The 16,842-nt window shown below is 42.0% G+C and overlaps 1 protein-coding gene across 4 annotated transcripts in view; it reads left to right on the forward strand.

Annotated features, from left to right (window-relative positions):
• lrrc7 (leucine rich repeat containing 7) overlaps positions 1–16,842 on the forward strand; it is a 617,590-nt gene that overhangs the window by 86,598 nt on the left and 514,150 nt on the right. Inside the window, exon 1 of one of the 4 annotated variants that reach the window (XM_059647883.1) lies at positions 6,435–6,542. The exons of the other annotated variants lie outside the window; for them this stretch is intronic. The gene's annotated coding sequence lies outside the window, so the exon portion shown is untranslated. Of the gene's footprint in view, positions 1–6,434; positions 6,543–16,842 lie in introns of those variants that run through there. 4 annotated transcript variants of the gene reach the window in all.

Here is a 16,842-nt window from a genome sequence, read left to right on the forward strand (position 1 = left end):
CCTCAGGATCTTTTAATGTTTTCGTCAAATTATCTCCTACCCTTCTAGCCTCCATTGAGTACAAGTCTAGCTTGTCCAATCTTTCCTGATAATACAATCCGCCATTCCAGGTATTAGTCTTGTAAAAATTCTCTGAACTGCTTACAGCAGGGTTACATTCTTCTCTAAATAAGGAGATCAATACTGTACACAGTGCTGCAGATGTAGTCTCACCAATGTCCCACGTGGCTGAAGCATAATCTCCATATTTTAATATTCTGTTCTCTTCACAATAAATAAAAGCATTCTGTTAGCTTTCCTAATTACTTTGTGTGCATTCTAAACTTGTCATGTGCTAGGACACTTGTATCCCTCTGCACCTCAGAGCTCTGCAATCTCTCACCTTTTTAAAATAATGTTTTATTTTTATTCTTTTTGTCATAATGGTCAATTTCACATTTCCTCACATTAAACGTGTGGCAACAATTTGCCAAATCGAATATAATCAGCCTATATCGTTTTGTGACTTTCTTATGTCTCCTTCACAATTTACTTTCTTAATTAGCTTTGTGTCATCAAGTTAACAATTGTACCTTCAGTCGATTGTCCAAGTCATTATTTAACTATCAACTATCTTGCTAGCCTCTTCTTTTTAAGACCCAAGTTTGAGGTCTATCAGTACATAAGGACTTGTTAACCTCGTAATAATGATGAATAAGATGGATTTAGAAGCTAATAAAATGATCTGGTCAAAGGGAAATTGAAGATCAGAGGTAGTTTCAGGATTTAAGGGCTGACAACCACAGATTTGAAATGGAGAGGGACTGTACATAGGGAGATATTAAACAACACACATTATTTCGGATGGGAATGGAAATTGGTGGATCAGCAGTTTAATGGGAGTCAAAAAAAGTTAGTAAAAAAGTGGATTTTAGGCACCAGATGAACTTGTTCAGAGGAGAGACGATGGAAAATTAGAGGAACAAACAGGTTTAAAGTTAGGGGCAAAGGAACACTGGGGACGCTCGCGGGACATTGGAAATGTGAATCAGTATAAACAGGGAATAAGATTTTAAATCAAGAGTTGGAAGCACGCCAGTGCTGTTGTATGACTAATTTATTTGTGTGGAAGCAACACTTAAAACTGTGCCCCTTGAACTTGTGGGAATGATAAAAGGAGTCATTCCAGAAGGCGCAACAGTGGGCAAAAAAAATTGGACAAAAAATACATTAAACTTTGAGGAATGAGAATGGTTTAGAATACTAACAGTAAAGGAGTATCATGGGGAAATATAGAATCCAATTCTTGGCAGCTGGCAGTTTGGTAGAGCTGTAAGAGACTTGCAGAAGATTTTTTCCATTGAAGTTATTAAAATACAAATTGGCATTTTCTGTAGTAGGTATCTGACCTGTAAACCATGTTAGTAAGATGAAATTGATCTTCATTATATCTTAAGTATTTAATAATTAGGAATGATCTATTTAGAGTCATAGACCTGTACAGCATGGAAGCAGATCCTTCTGTCTAAATTGTCCATGCCAACTGGATATCCTAAATTAATCTAGTCCTATTTGCTGGCATTTGGCCCATATCCCTCTAAACTCTTCCTACTTATACACTCACCCAGATGTTTATAAATGTTATAATTGTAAGAGCCTCCACCTCCTCTGAAACCATCCTCTGCAAAAGAATTGTGCCTTAGGGCCCTTTTAAATCCTCCCTTCTCATCTTAAACCTATGACTCCTACTTTTGGATTCCCCTACCCTGGGGAAAATATCTTGGCTATTCACTCTATCCATGCCCCTCATGATTTTATGAGCTTCTGTAAGGTCAGCCCCAGTCTTCGATGCTCCAAGGAAAATATCTCTAGCCTATTTAGTCTCTCCCTGTAGCTCAAATCTACCAACCCTGGCGCATCCTCATAAATCTTTCCTGCACACTTTCTAGTTTTGCAACATCCTTCCATGGAGACCAGAATTACACACAGTATTCTAAACATGGCCTAACCAATGCTGTCTACAGATGCAACAATACCTTCCAACTCCAATAGTCAATGCAGTGACAAATAAAGGCAAGCATACCAAAAGCTTTCTTCATTGTCCTGTCTACCTGTGAGTTTACTTTAAGGAACAATGAACCTGCATTCCGAGGTCTCTTTGCTCAGCACCACTCCCCAGGACCTTACCATGAATTGTATAAGTCCTCCCCTGATTTGCCTTTCCAAAATGCAGCACTTCGCATTCATCTAAATTAAACTTTGCCTACTACTCCTCAGCCCATTGGCCCATCTGATCAAGGTCTCACTGTACTCTGAGGTAACCTTCTTTGCTGCCACTACACCTCCAATTTTGATGTCATCTGCAATCTTACTAACCATACCTCCTATGTTCACAGCCAAATCATTAATACACAAGACAAAAGGCAGTGGACCCAACACCCGTCCTTATGGCATACCCCTGGTCACAGGCCTCCAATCTGACTAGCAACTGCCCACTACCACCATCTGTCTTCCATCTTTGAACCTGTTCTATATCCAAATGGCTAGTTCTCCCTGTATTACATGTGATCTAATTTTGATAACCAATCTACAATGAGAAGCCTCGCTGAACACCTTACTGAAGCCCATATAGATCATGCCCACCGCTCTCCCTTCATCCATCCTCTTTGTTACTTCTTCAAAAAACTAAATTAAGCTAGAGAGACCCGATATCCCACACACAAAGCCATGTTGACTATCCCTAATCAGTCCTCGCCTTTCAAAATACATGTAAATCCTGTCTCTCAACAACTTGCCTACCACTGATGTCAGCCTCACCGATCTATAGCTTCCTGGCTTTTCTTCACGACCTTTCTTAAACAGTGGCACCACTTTAACCAACCTCCAGTCTTCTGGCACCTCACCTGTGGCTATTGATGCTACAAGTATCTCAGCAAGGACCCCAGCAATTACTTCCCTCATTTCCCACAGAGTTCTGGGTATAGTTAATCAAGCCCCAGGGATTTATCCACCTTTATATGTTTTAAGACGTCCAGCAACTCCTCCTCTGTAGTATGGATGTTTTTCAAGATGTTGCTATACATTTCCCCAAGTTCTCTAGCTTCCATATTCTTCTCCACTGTAAACATTGTTGCAGAATACTCATTCAGTATCTCCCCCCATCTCCTGCCATTATGCACACTCATGGCCTTGCTGATCTTTAAGGGGGTCATATCATTTTTTTTGTCATTTTTTGTCCTTAATGTATTTGTAAAATCCCATCAGATTCGCCTTATCCCTACTTGCTAAGGCTATCTCATGTTCCCTTTTCATAGACAATAGACAATAGGTGCAGGAGTAGGCCATTCGGCCTTTCGAGCCAGCACCACCATTCATTATGATCATGGCTGATCATCCACAATCAGTATCCTGTTCCTGCCTTATCCCCATAACCCTTGATTCCATTTTTGCCCTCCTGATATTCCTCTTAAGGATTCTTCTACTGCCTTTATACTCCTCTAGGGATTCGCTCGATCCCTGCTGTCTATACCTGACATATGCTTCCTTCGTCTTCTTGACAAAAATCTCAATGTTTCCAGTTATCCAGCATTCCCTACATCTATCAGCCCTGCCCTTCACCCTGACAGAAGCATACTGTCCCTGGAATCTCATCTCATTTTTGAAGGCTTCCCATTTTCCAACCCTCCTTTTACGTGTGAATTTCTGCCGCCAACCAACTTTTGAAAGTTCTTGTCTAATAATGTCAAAATTGACCATCCACCATGGCCTTCCTCCAGTTTAGAAATTTAACTTTTAAATCAGGTCTATCCTTTTCCATCGCTATTTAAAAACTAATAGAATTACTATCACCAGCCCCAAAGTGCTCCCCTACTGACATCTCAGTCATTTACCCTGCCTTATTTCCCTAGAGTAGGTCAAGTTTTGCTCCTTCTGTGATATATCCACATATTGAGTCGGAAAATTTTCTTGTATGCATTTAGCAAATTCCTCTCCACCCAAATCCTTAATACTTGGGCAGTCCCATTACATTTTGGAAAGTTAAAATTCCCTATCGTTACCATCCTTTTATTCTTACAGATAACTGAGATGTCCTTACAAATTTTCTGCCTAGCACTGGGCGGTCTATACTACGATCCCATTATATATAGTCCCCTTCCAATTCAGGTGAAATCCGCCCTTCTCGTACAGGTCACTTCTACCTCAAATGAGACTCCAATGATCCAAAATTGTGAATGCTTCTTCCCTGCACCAGCTCCTCAGCCATGCATTCATCTGCTTTATCCTTATAATCTGACTCTCACTAACTCATGGCACTGGGAGTAATCTAAATATTACTAACCTTGAGGACCTACTTTTTAAATTCCTGCCTATGTTCCTATATTTTCTCTGCTGAATCTCATTCTTTTTTCTTCCTGTGTGTCATTAGTTCCAATGTGTACAATAACTTCCGACTGGTCCCTCTCTCCTTTGAGAATATTTTGTACCCTCTCCAAAATATCCTTGATTCTGGCACCAGCGAGGCAACATATCATTCTGATGTCTCATTGTTGGCCACAAAAATGTCAGTCTGTGCCTCTGACTAGAGAGTCCCCTATCACAATTGATCGCTAGGAACCTGACATACCCCTCGTTACAGTAGAGCTAGTCCTGGTACTAGAAATCTGGCTGTCATTGCTACATTCCCCTGAGACTCCTTCACCCCCTACATTTTACAAAACTGCATACTAGCTTGAGATAAGGATAGCCACAGGAGGCTCCTGCACTACCTGTCTACCTCTCCTTCCATTCCTGGAGGTAACCCATCTAACTGACTGTCTCTGCTGTTTTTCTCTCTTCCTGCAACTGCCATTCATCATACCCTCTAGCTCCTGGAAATTCCTCATTGATCCATGCAATCCAATAGGATTCACAACCAAACACACTTCCTGTAGACATGATATCTGTAACATGGAAACTCTCCCTAATCTCCCACATCTGACAGGAAGAGCACATCATTCTATTAAGGGCTATCTTTGTACCTTAAGAAGCTACAGTACCAGAAAATAACAGTCTTACTGCTCTAAAAACATTGCTCCAGGCTAACTTAGTACCCATATTTTATATTGTTAGAGTTTAATCAAGCGACAGATCTCAATAAAATATATTATCATAACAAAACCCAGTCTACTCACTTTTGTAAATTATATATAAAAACAATAAAGTCATACTTTAAAAAAATATCACTTAGCTGCTTCTATGCAGTAAGCTCCCCCACACAGGTCTCTGCAAGGTCAGCAATGAATTTCGCCATTTGTTTATTTTTCTTAGAATGAACACTGATATCTGGAGATACTTGAAACCAAAAATCAGAAGCAGACAGGTGTGCAGGTTTATTTCTCCATTTGTTTCAGCATTGACTTGGTCATTGATTTGTCTCTCTTGCTCCTTTTTAACGTGTTGTTGTTTTGATTGCTTTTTTTTGATCACCTATTTTTGCAAAGATTCAAACAATACAATGACTTACAAAACAGTAATTACATCTCCTAGAATTCAAGGAAAACAGCTCCAACACTGAAAATACTTCAAAAAAAGGAGCAACTCTTACAACCACAAATTTTTTCAGTCTTTCATCTTAGATTACCGAGTCCTTATGTTTGCTTTTATATAACAATTTAATAATGTTGCAAGCTGTCTATCAATATGAATATTTTGTCCATTGTACCCAAATCCTTCCTTCGTCTTCCTGGTCCAAATAGGGTATTTTAAAAATCTCTTTGCCAGTTTCAAATCATGTACGTGCTGGTGGTTATAATCAGATTGCTTCAGAATAAAAAGCACCTTTTTCAGGAATGAAAGGGGAAAAAAACTTCCAGAATTTAGAATAGAATACAGTAGCCTTTATCATCACATGCACTCAAAGGAGTGCAGTGAAAAGTTTGTAATGTCACTTCTCAGCACCATCTTAGGTATGGCATACTTAGGTACAGATACTTTAAATGTTGTTACAGAATTGAAATACTAAAAAACAATGACTAGCATGTGAATACAGAGTTGAAAAAGTCCAGAATAAAAGCAAAAAGTACCTTTACAGTGGAGAGATAACCAGGTGTAGAGCTGGATGAACGCAGCAGGCCAAGCAGCATCAGAGGAGCAGGAAAGCTGACATTTCAGATCTAGACCCTTCTGCAGAAAATCTTTACAGTACTCAAGTTGTAGTCCTTTTTCATTGAGTCTGTGCCCACGGGACTTCAGAACACAACGCCACACTGCTTCTGCATGCTGACTGGCCTGGGTTCGCTCTCCTCCAACTCCAGCACTGGCCTGGACTTACTCAGCTCCCGGCTTGGCCTGCACCTGTTTAGCTGCCGCTTCTGCCATGACTCCATTCCAGGACTTGGCCCACACTCACTCTGTTCCTGCTCCAGGCTTTGGCTACGACTCACTTCCGGGACTCAGCCCGGGCTTGCTCTGCTGTCACTCCGGCTGCTATCTGCTTCTGGGACTCCTCAGGTGCTCGCTATGCTCCCGCTCTGACTGCAGCTTGTCTTCCATACATGGCTGGTCTTGGACTCCATTCCCTCCAGGTAGGGTACTTTAAGAAGCGGTGGGATGCTGCAGTAAGAGGGGAAAATAAAGGAAAAAACACTGGCGAACAGAGGAGCCCTAGCTGGAATGTCTTACTCTGCTACCATCTTCACTGCAACCAGAATTTGACACATGACTTGCAAGAATTGCAAGCAGTTCACTTGTCGTATGGTGCACTAACAATTTTGTTGGTCAGGAAGACTACTAACCACAAACTTAAAATGTTCAAAGTGTCTTCAATGATAAACTGTGCATCCTATTAATCATTAAATTAATTTAATAATTTGTGTTACAGAGTCATAGAGATGTACTGCACAGAAACAGACCTTTTGGTTCAACTTGTCCATGATATTCTAGATAAATTTAGTCCCATTTGCCAGCATTTAGCCCTTATCCCTCCCAACCCTTCCTATTCATATACCCTTCCAGATGCCTTTTAACATTTGTAAATGTACCAGCCTCCACCCCTTCTTCCGACAGCTCGTTCCATACATGCACCACCCTCTGTGTGAACAAGTTGTCCTAGGTCCCTTTTAAATCTTTCCCTTCTCACCTGAAATCTGTGCTGTCTAGTTTTGGACTCACCCACCCTAGGAAAAAGACCTTATCTATTTATCCTATCCATACCCCTCATGATTTTATAAACTTCGATAACGTCACCCCTCTGCCTCGGACGCTCCAGAGAAACTAGCTCCAGCCTATTCAGCCTCTCCCCATAGCTCAAACCCTTCAACCCTGGCAACAAGCTTGTAAATCGTTTCTGAAACCCATTACCTCTACTTTTTAAAATACAAATCCAGGTGTGTAATGTACTGCTTAAGTAAATTTAAAAGGAATCACATAGTATCACTCCTTCTTATGATTTCCTTTGAAAGAGAAGCCTTGTTAAAGGAAAAATGGGAAAATGGTTACCTAAGCATTTGTAATGCTTGTTGTTAGGAATTTTCATCATGGTTTCTTTAATTTGATTTCTACTTTGCCCTTGTTGCTTTGCTATCATGTTGCTGGACTAGTAATCCAGAGGTAAATGGTAGTGCTCTGAGAACACCAGGTAATGGAATAAACAATAATAGGAGTTAGATTCCAGTGCAAATACCATAAATAGTTCTTAAGATGAACAGTTTGTGAAAAGTAAGAACTTGAGTAGGTATCGAATAAATGGTTAACTGTATCTCTTACTCTAAGAATAGCTACTGAGCATGTATGTAAGAGGTTGTGTCGTAATGACCCTAGATCACAAGAAACTGAGACCTGTCCTCTCTTGCGATCTCTCGTTTTGTTAAGGTTAATAATGTTAATGTTAATAATGTTAATAAGTGGAGATTTCAACTCCCTCAATTACATCACAAGACAAATTGTGGTATACAGATATCATGATTAATAGGAAGAAAAAATAGCTATGGGCTATATATATTTATTCTTTCAGATTACCTATCACATTTGTGTCTAAAGGTTCTCCAACCATCTTCCATTCAACTTTTGGGGTACAGAAAGTATTGAAATCAGAGTGAAGAGGAGGTGCATCACTATAAAATGAAAGAGATCTCTGATACTATGTGTATCATTCCTAATCACTGCTGTTACTTATTGAGCAGAGGTGTTTTAGAAGCTTTAAGGTTTTAATCACCAGTTGCAGTGGAAATTGAAATTGGCTCATCATCTATATGCCAAACTTCTTGAACAAATCACCACACCTTGGATCACAGGTGGATTTTGCAGATCTTTCCCTTCTCTTTGGAGGAAGGTTTAGAAGAAAGGTGTCTAGGATTTATCATGAATGATGGTGACCAGTTACAAGATGATGATCTAAACCTTAAGTTGATTGTTCAGGAAATAGAATGCCTTTCCCTATAGTAGTATCAATCTGTTTGATGAAAAGATCCTGGATCCTTGAGTGTAGTGCCAATGATGTTTAAGTCCCTGTGTATTTTTAAGGAGTAAATTTCTTCTCGTTGAACAATTACAGAAGGGGTGAATTTGTCTATTTATGCCAGTGAGCTCACTGCTGACATCCAACAATTGCCAGTAGCCAGTGAAAAACCATTTGGGAAGAATGAAATACTAAGGTTGGATCAAATCAACGTTGACAAATGTCAGCCGAACTCAGCAATTGAGTCCCATCAGCAAGCCATTGAAGTGTACGTATTTTCTTTCAGTAAAGAAGCAAAGGCCAAACAACAGAGTTTCCAAAGCTGAGAAATACCTTTAAAATTTTAAAGGCTCTCATTAAATGAAGATTGAATATTGTAAAATTTAAACAATAGTTGGAGAAGTCTAACTACTTAAGAGAAACTGCTAAACGAAAAGCTTAGGTATTAACAATCAAAGAAACTATCTGAAGAAGTACCCATACGAGCTATATTTACTGTTACCTATGTGGTTCCTGTCAAGTAAATGTCTGATGCTGAAGTTGAACTTTCAAACATGTCTGCAGATCAGAATACTGTAAAGCAGCTTCAGTAGATTTTGAATCTTCTTGCAAATTACCTTGAACCTTCAAGTTCATTCTCTTGTTGATTCTGAACTTGTGAGATTGTGTTGATTGTAGAGATTGTGTGATGTTAGTGTTTGCAGTAGGAAACCCTCAAGCTAAAACAGACATGGAAGTGATACCACGTCACAGAAAAAAAATTCCTATCCTAGGAGTTGTAGGGAAGTCCTTATTTCCCATTTCTAAAATAATATTTTAAATACTCTTGTTTTTCTTTTCATTTAACAAATTTACCCTGGTTATAGGGTAACTCAGAAGGAACTGAGTTGAGGGTGTTTCAGTTAATTACCTTCCCAAGCCATTGTAACTTTGAAGCCTGAGGTCCTCTGCTTTAACCAGTTTTTGCCTTGGTTGGTCCCCACTGCCATTGCATTCAGGCCATTGCAGATGCCACAACCTAGGAATCAGCTGTCACGCTGCTCCACCAATGTGTTCACCTTGCAAGGAAACAATTTGGGAGTACATACCTCCTAAATGTCCTTGAAGTGAACCAAGTTGCAGATTAATCCAACAGGCGGAAAGGCTTCAATGTGAGTGGAAGTAGGAGTTGGTTAGAAATACTGGAAATAGTTCATGAGGTTAACAATTTGTGTAAAGGATGAACTTTTAGAGGGATATGGAGTAAAGGATTAACTAAACCTTAGTCTAAGAATAGCTACTTAGCGTGAACATGCAGTCACATCATCATGATATCAATTCACAGGTGTCTAACACACAAGCCCTTACTCTTACCATCTGTTGTATATATAGTTTTACTTCATAAAGGTTGGTGTTATTCACTGACATAGGTGTGGATTACCCAGATCAGATCATACCGTAGGGCTGAAATCCCACCTTCAGTAGCTGGTGGCGTTTAAATTCAGTGAATATATCCGCAAGTAAAATCTTCTGCTAGGAAATCATTATAATTTTTTTGTGAAACACATCTGGTTCACCAATTTATTTTAAGGACTTCACCCAATCTGCCCTACATGTGATGCCAGATCTACAATAGAGAATAGAGAATAGACTATAGACAATAGGTGCTGGAGTAGGCCATTCGGCTCTTTGAGCCAGAACTACCTTTCATTATGATCATGACTGATCACCCACAATCAGTATCCTGTTTCTGCCTTATCCCCATAACCCTTGATTCCACTACCTTTAAGAGCTCTATCCATCTCTTCCTTGAATGTATCCAGAGAGTTGTCCTCCATTGCCTTCTGGGGCAGAGCATTCCATATATCCACCACTCTCTGGATGAAGAAGTTTTTCCTCAACTCTGTTCTAAATGGCCTACCCCTTATTTTTAAACTGTGTCCTCTGGTTCTGGACTCACCCATCAGCGGAAACATGCTTCCTGCTTCCAGAGTGTCCAATTCCTTAATAATCTTACAAGATTCAACCAGATCCCCTCTCATCCTTCTACACTCAAGTGTATACAAGCTCAGTTGCTCCAATCTTTCAACATATGATAGTCCCGCCATTCCTGGAATTGACCTCATGAACCTACGCTGTACTCCCTCAATAGCAAGAATGTCCTTCCTCAAATTTGGAGACCAAAACTGCACACAATATTCTAGGTGCGGTCTCACTAGGGCCCTGCACAGCTGCAGAAGGACGTCTTTGCTCCTATAATCAATTTCTCAATAATGTGTTGACAAGCCGTAATGTGGTTTATTCTTAAATTTTCTCTGAAATGGCATAACAAGCCAGTCAGTTGCACAAAACTGTGTCAAGTCAAGTAGGATTAAAACTGGTCAAAACTACACTCTGAGCACACCTATACCACATGACTGCAGTGGTTCAAGAAAGACTTTCACCATTACCTCCTGAAGGCTATTTGTTGATGGAAAAATAGGTGTTTGGCCTCGCCAGCTATGCTCACATTCCATGAAATATTTGGGAAAATGTCTTCCATGTTATGGTTAGAGGACTGCAATTTGTGGCCTTAGTGCATCTATTCTGATTGAGGTGGATAAGAAATAAAATGTGTTCACCCAACTGATATGAATGTTTGATTTTGGCACTACTTAGTGTACCTCAAGCATTCCACCTCAACGTTTCAGTGCTGCACATGAACTTCACATTTGGTAATAGTCCCTAATAACATGACTGTTCACTACAAATGGCCTGCTTTCTCTTAAAAACCGTCTGCTTCCTAAAGAGAAACTGCTCAGCAAGGTCGCTGCAATGGAAACCTTGCCACCTGTAAGTTTCTCTCCAAGCCACACACCACCTTACATGGGAGCAATATTGCCATTCCTGCATGGCCACTGGGGCAAAATTCTGTAACACCATTCCTAACTGTCTTGTGAATGTCCCCACATCCTAAGGACTGCAGCTATTCAGGAAGGCAGTTCATCATCACTTCTGCATTGAGAGATGGACAATAAATACTGGCGAAGCCAGCAATGCCCATATCTCTCGATAATTTTTAAAAAGTATTTGGAAATTGACCACCAGGGCTGACAGGGAATTCATAGCGATGGATGCCTGGAGGCATTAATGAAGGAAGTTGGCAGGAAAACGATGGATAGAGGAGAAGACAGGTGGAGAGGAGAGTATGGGTGGGGATAGGTCAGTCCAGGGAGGACGGACAGGTCAGGAGGGTGGGATGAGGTTAGTAGGTAGGAAATGGAGGTGCGGCTTGAGGTGGGAGGAGGGGATAGGTGAGAGAAAGAACAAGTTAGGCAGGCTGGGACGAGCTGGGCTGGTTTTTGGATGCAATGGGGGGAGGGGAGATTTTAAAGCTGGCTCCTGCAGAACAGGCAGCCCTCCGCTCCAAACCCAACGTCACCATGAAACCTGCAGACAAGGAGGTGCAGTTGTAGTATGGCGCATTGACCTTTACATTGCTAAGGCCAGATGCCAACTCTCCGACACCTCCTCCCACCGCCCCCTTTATCATGACCCCATCCCCGAGCACCAAACCATCATCTCCCAAACCATCCATGACCTCATCACTTCAGGTGACTTTCCACCCACAGCCTCCAACCTCATTGTTCCCCAACCCCACACGGCCCGCTTCTATCTCCTTCCCAAAATCCACAAACCCGCCTGCCCTGGTTGACCCATTGTCTCCGCCTGCTTTTGCCCCACCGAACTCATCTCCACCTATCTGGACTCCATTTTCTCCCCCTTGGTCCAGGAACTCCCTAACTACGTCCGTGACACAACCCACGCTCTCCACCTCAACCAGAACTTCCAATTCCCGGTCCCCAACACCTCATTTTCACCATGGACGTCCAGTCGCTGTACACCTACATTCCCCAGGCAGATGGCCTTAAGGCCCTTCGCTTCTTCCTGTCCCGCAGACCGACACCCTCATCCGCCTAGCCAAACTCGTCTTCACCTTCAACAACTTCTCTTTCGATTCCTCCCACTTCCTACAGACTAAGGGGGTGGCCATGGGCACCCGCATGGGCCCAAGCTATGCCTGCCCCTTTGTAGGTTATGTGGAACAGTCCCTCTTTCGCACCTACACTGGCCCCAAACCCCACCTCTTCCTCCGTTACATTGATGACTGTATCGGCACTGCCTCATGCTCCCAAGAGGAGCTTGAAAGGTTCATCCATTTCACCAACACCTTCCACCCCAACCTCAAGTTCACCTGGACCATGTCCAACACATCCCTCACCTTCCTGGACCTTTCTGTCTCCATCTCAGGCAACCACCTACAAACCGATGTCCATTTCAAGCCCACCGACTCCCACAGCTACCTGGCATACACCTCCTCCACCCACCTTACTGCAAAAAATCCATCCCCTATTCCCAATTCCTTCGCCTCAGCCATATCTGCTCTCAGGATGAGGCATTCCACTGCGGCACATCCCAGATGCCCTCGTTCTTCAAGGGCCGCAACCTCCCCCCCACAGTGGTTGAGAATGCCCTCGACCGTGTCTCCCGTATTTCCCGCACCTCATCCCTCACACCGCACCCCCCCCCCCCTCGCAATAACCGCCCCAAGAGAATCCACTTCATCCTCACATACCACCCCAACAACATCCGGATACAACACATCATCCTCCGACACTTCCGCCATCTACAATCTGACCCCACCACCAAAGACATTTTTCCCACCCCACCTTGTCTGCCTTCCGGAGAGACCACTCTCTCCGCAACTCCCTTGTCCGCTCCACAGTCCCCTCCAACCCCACCACACCCGGCACTTTTCCCTGCAACTGCAGGAAGTGCTACACCTGCCCCCACACCACCTCCCTCACCCCCATCCCAGGCCCCAAGATGACTTTCCACATCAAGCAGATGTTCACCTGCACATCTGCCAATGTGGTATACCGCATCCACTGTACACAGTGTGGCTACCTCTACATTGGGGAAACCAAGCGGAGGCTTGGGGACCGCTTTGCAGAACACCTACACTCGGTTCGCAGTAAACAACTGCACCTCCCAGTCGCGAACAATTTCAACTCCCCCTCCCATTCCTTAGACGACATGTCCATCCTGGGCCTCCTGCAGTGCCATAATGATGCAGGAACAGCAACTCATATTCTGCTTGGGAACCCTGCAGCCCAATGGTATCAATGTGAATTTCACCAGCTTCAAAATCTTCCCTTCCCCCACTGCATCCCAAAACCAGCCTAGCTCATCCCAGCCTGCCTAACCTGTTCTTCGTCTCACCTATCCCCTCCTCCCACCTCAAGCCGCGCCTCGATTTCCTACCTACCAACCTCATCCCGCCCCCTTGACCTGCCCGTCCTCCCCGGACTGACCTATCCCCTCCCTACCTCCCCACCCATACTCTCCTCTCCACCTACCTTCTCTTCTATCCATCTTCAGCCTGCCTCCCCCTCTCTCCCTATTTATTTCAGAATCCTATCCCTATCCTCCTTTTCTGATGAAGGGTCTAGGCCCGAAACGTCAGCTTTTGTGCTCCTAAGAAGCTGTTTGGCCTGCTGTGTTCATCCAGCCCCACACTTTATTATCTTGGATTCTCCAGCATCTGCAGTTCCCATTATCTCATGGAAACATAATTTGCTATCTTTGCATTCATGTAGCTATTTGTTTGTGACAGGTAAATATTTTAAACAATGTGCGATATAATTGATAACATTCCCTGCTTTGTCAAAGTGAAGCACAGAAGGGCCTTTAACATAGCTAGTAGGGTTCAAGATTGCCTGCATCTCCTGAGCCCTTTGGATAGTTGGTTTTCTGCACCATTATACCAATGAAATTTGGATCTGTAGCATGTTCCAGCCTTGTGCCCCTTCCAGATCTGTTAACTGGCATGTTGAGGAAAATTACTGATATTTCCAGTGGGGTAACCTGTGTCTCCTTGGTACCGACCTCCAATTGATTTTCTTTTAGAACACGTATTCTCCAAAATGAAATCTTGTGTATGTAAAGTAAACATTTATATGCATTATTCCTTCTGGGGCTTCTTTTTCTATTGTACTTATTTATAGTCTTTATGCTGTTAAAGGTTTGTCTGCAGGAACCCAATATCTGTTTCATCCATTGTCTTATCTGTGCAAGTGTGGCCTGCTAAAGCAATGAAAGCAATTAATGAAGACAGAGCAATCTAAGATCTATTGTTTCCTTTCTTTTGCAATGAAGTGGAAAGGGATTATTCTTTTTTCTTTTCCACCTCCTCAGTTGGTCAGAACAAAGATTTACATAAGACATACCTCTTTCCAATTAAAAATCAATTAACTATTTTTTTTCTGTGAGCAATAAGGAAGCGATCAACAAGAAGTAAAAAATCAGAGAAAAGTAACAGTGAATGCAGTAACTTAGAGGCACATACAAGGACAGACAGGCTCAAAGTTAAATGGAAATAGTACCCAAAGCAAAGGAAAATTGATAAAAATAGCTCAGAGATTTTCGATCACCTTTGAGTAAGATTTTAACCTGAGGATGATTGTTGATTAGCTGATTTCTTGGGTGCAGGCAGTTGTAGCAAAATTAACAGTTATTGAAACTTATTAGTTTCTTTGAGTTTTCATAGGAGCTGTTTCAGTGGGAATCAGTCACCAACTTATCCTGTGAAAGAAAATGGAGTCATAAATTCTGTTCAGCCATGTTTTAAAATCCTTTTTGACTTCCCTTGATGTCATTCTGGAGGCATAAATGAAAGAAGTTGGCAGGATAAAGATGCCATGGACTGGCAATGTAACAGAAAAACCCTCAAGGACTGCCCTCTTAAAGGGGATGAGGGTAGCAAGCCAGGTAGGGTAACAAGTGGATTCTAGTGCATATTTCCAAGAGGTTCTTTGGCTGGTCTCCCTGCGACATCAATTGTATCAATATAAAATTACTTGCATTTCCGAAAATCTTCCTGCGATGATGAGTTTCGATCGTGGGAAAACCTGGCTGTTGGCCCACAATTGGAATGTTCCATCTTTTACAAAGGGTTTTGAAGGTCAATTGTCAGAGATCCTCTGTTTAACCTTTAATAAACATGGGAGTCGGGGTTTGGGGGATGGGCTAAGTCTTCCTCTTCAGATATTGAATTGTGGATTTGCATCATTGTTTCAGAAATACAAATAATTGAGAGATCTCATCTTGTGCATAGACAATTGAAAATCTTGTTATGAACTTTACGTTCTAGATGATGCTTTTGAATGTCCAGATAATGACCCGATGGATAGCCCTTCCCTCGTGTGGTATCATTTTTAACTTTTTCTATCAATCCCAAAGGTCAAGATTTTAAAATTAGTCAATGAGACTTCTAAAAAGAGTAATCATCATTTACTTTGTATAATTGTAATTCTTCCAACATTATACTTTAGTTGGGATCTTCATTGTAATTTTAAAACTATCTTTCTTGAACTAGATCTAACATTGTGATTGATACTTACATTTTCCTCCTGTACCAAGATTAAGGTGGTTTATTAATGATCGTAAAATGTGAGGCTGGATGAACACAGCAGGCCAAGCAGCATCTCAGGAGCACAAAAGCTGACGTTTCGGGCCCGAAACGTCAGCTTTTGTGCTCCTGAGATGCTGCTTGGCCTGCTGTGTTCATCCAGCCTCACATTTTATTATCTTGGAATCTCCAGCATCTGCAGTTCCCATTATCTCTCTTATTAATGATCGTGTTGTGCTGCTGAGTGACCTTTAGCTCAGGAGCCATTAAACTGACACCAGATGCATTTAAACTGCATTTATTTCAATGCAAGAAGCTTGATAGCGAAGGCAGATGAACCCAGGGCACGATTGGGAACCTGGGACTGGTATATCATGACTACCACAGAAATGTAACTCTGGGAAGGGCAGGACTGATAGCTTAATGTTTCAGGGAATAGATGCTATACAATGGGGGAAACACAGGAGGGGGAATGGTGTTTTTGGTTAGGATTAACATTATGGCTGTACTTAGGGAGGATATTCCTGGGAGTATGTTCAGTGAAGTTATTTGGGTGGAACTGAGAAATGAGAAAGGGATGATCACATTAGTCAGTGGGAAGTTGAGAAGCAAATTTGTAAGGAGATCTCTGATATCCGTGAGAATGATTTGGGTTGTAATTACAGGGGATTTTAACTTTCCAAATATAGACTGGAAATGCCATAGTGTTAAGGGCTAGGATGGAGAGGAATTTGTTAAGTGTCTACAAGAATGTTTTCTTATTCAGTATGTGGATGAACCTATTAGAGAAGGAGCAAACCTTGGCCTACTGTTGGGAATTAAAGCAGGGCAAGTGACTGAGGTGTCAGTGGGGGAGCACTTTGGGGCCAGTGATCATAATCCATGAGTTTTAAAATAGTCATGGAAAAGGATGGACCTGATCTAAAAGTTCAAGTTCTATATTGGTGTAAGGACAATTTTGACAATAGTAGACAAGAAAATTCAAAAGTTCATTGGGAGA

The sequence above is a fragment of the Stegostoma tigrinum genome, chromosome 8 (genome assembly GCF_030684315.1).
Source record: "Stegostoma tigrinum isolate sSteTig4 chromosome 8, sSteTig4.hap1, whole genome shotgun sequence".
Classification (NCBI taxonomy): Eukaryota; Metazoa; Chordata; class Chondrichthyes; order Orectolobiformes; family Stegostomatidae; genus Stegostoma; species Stegostoma tigrinum.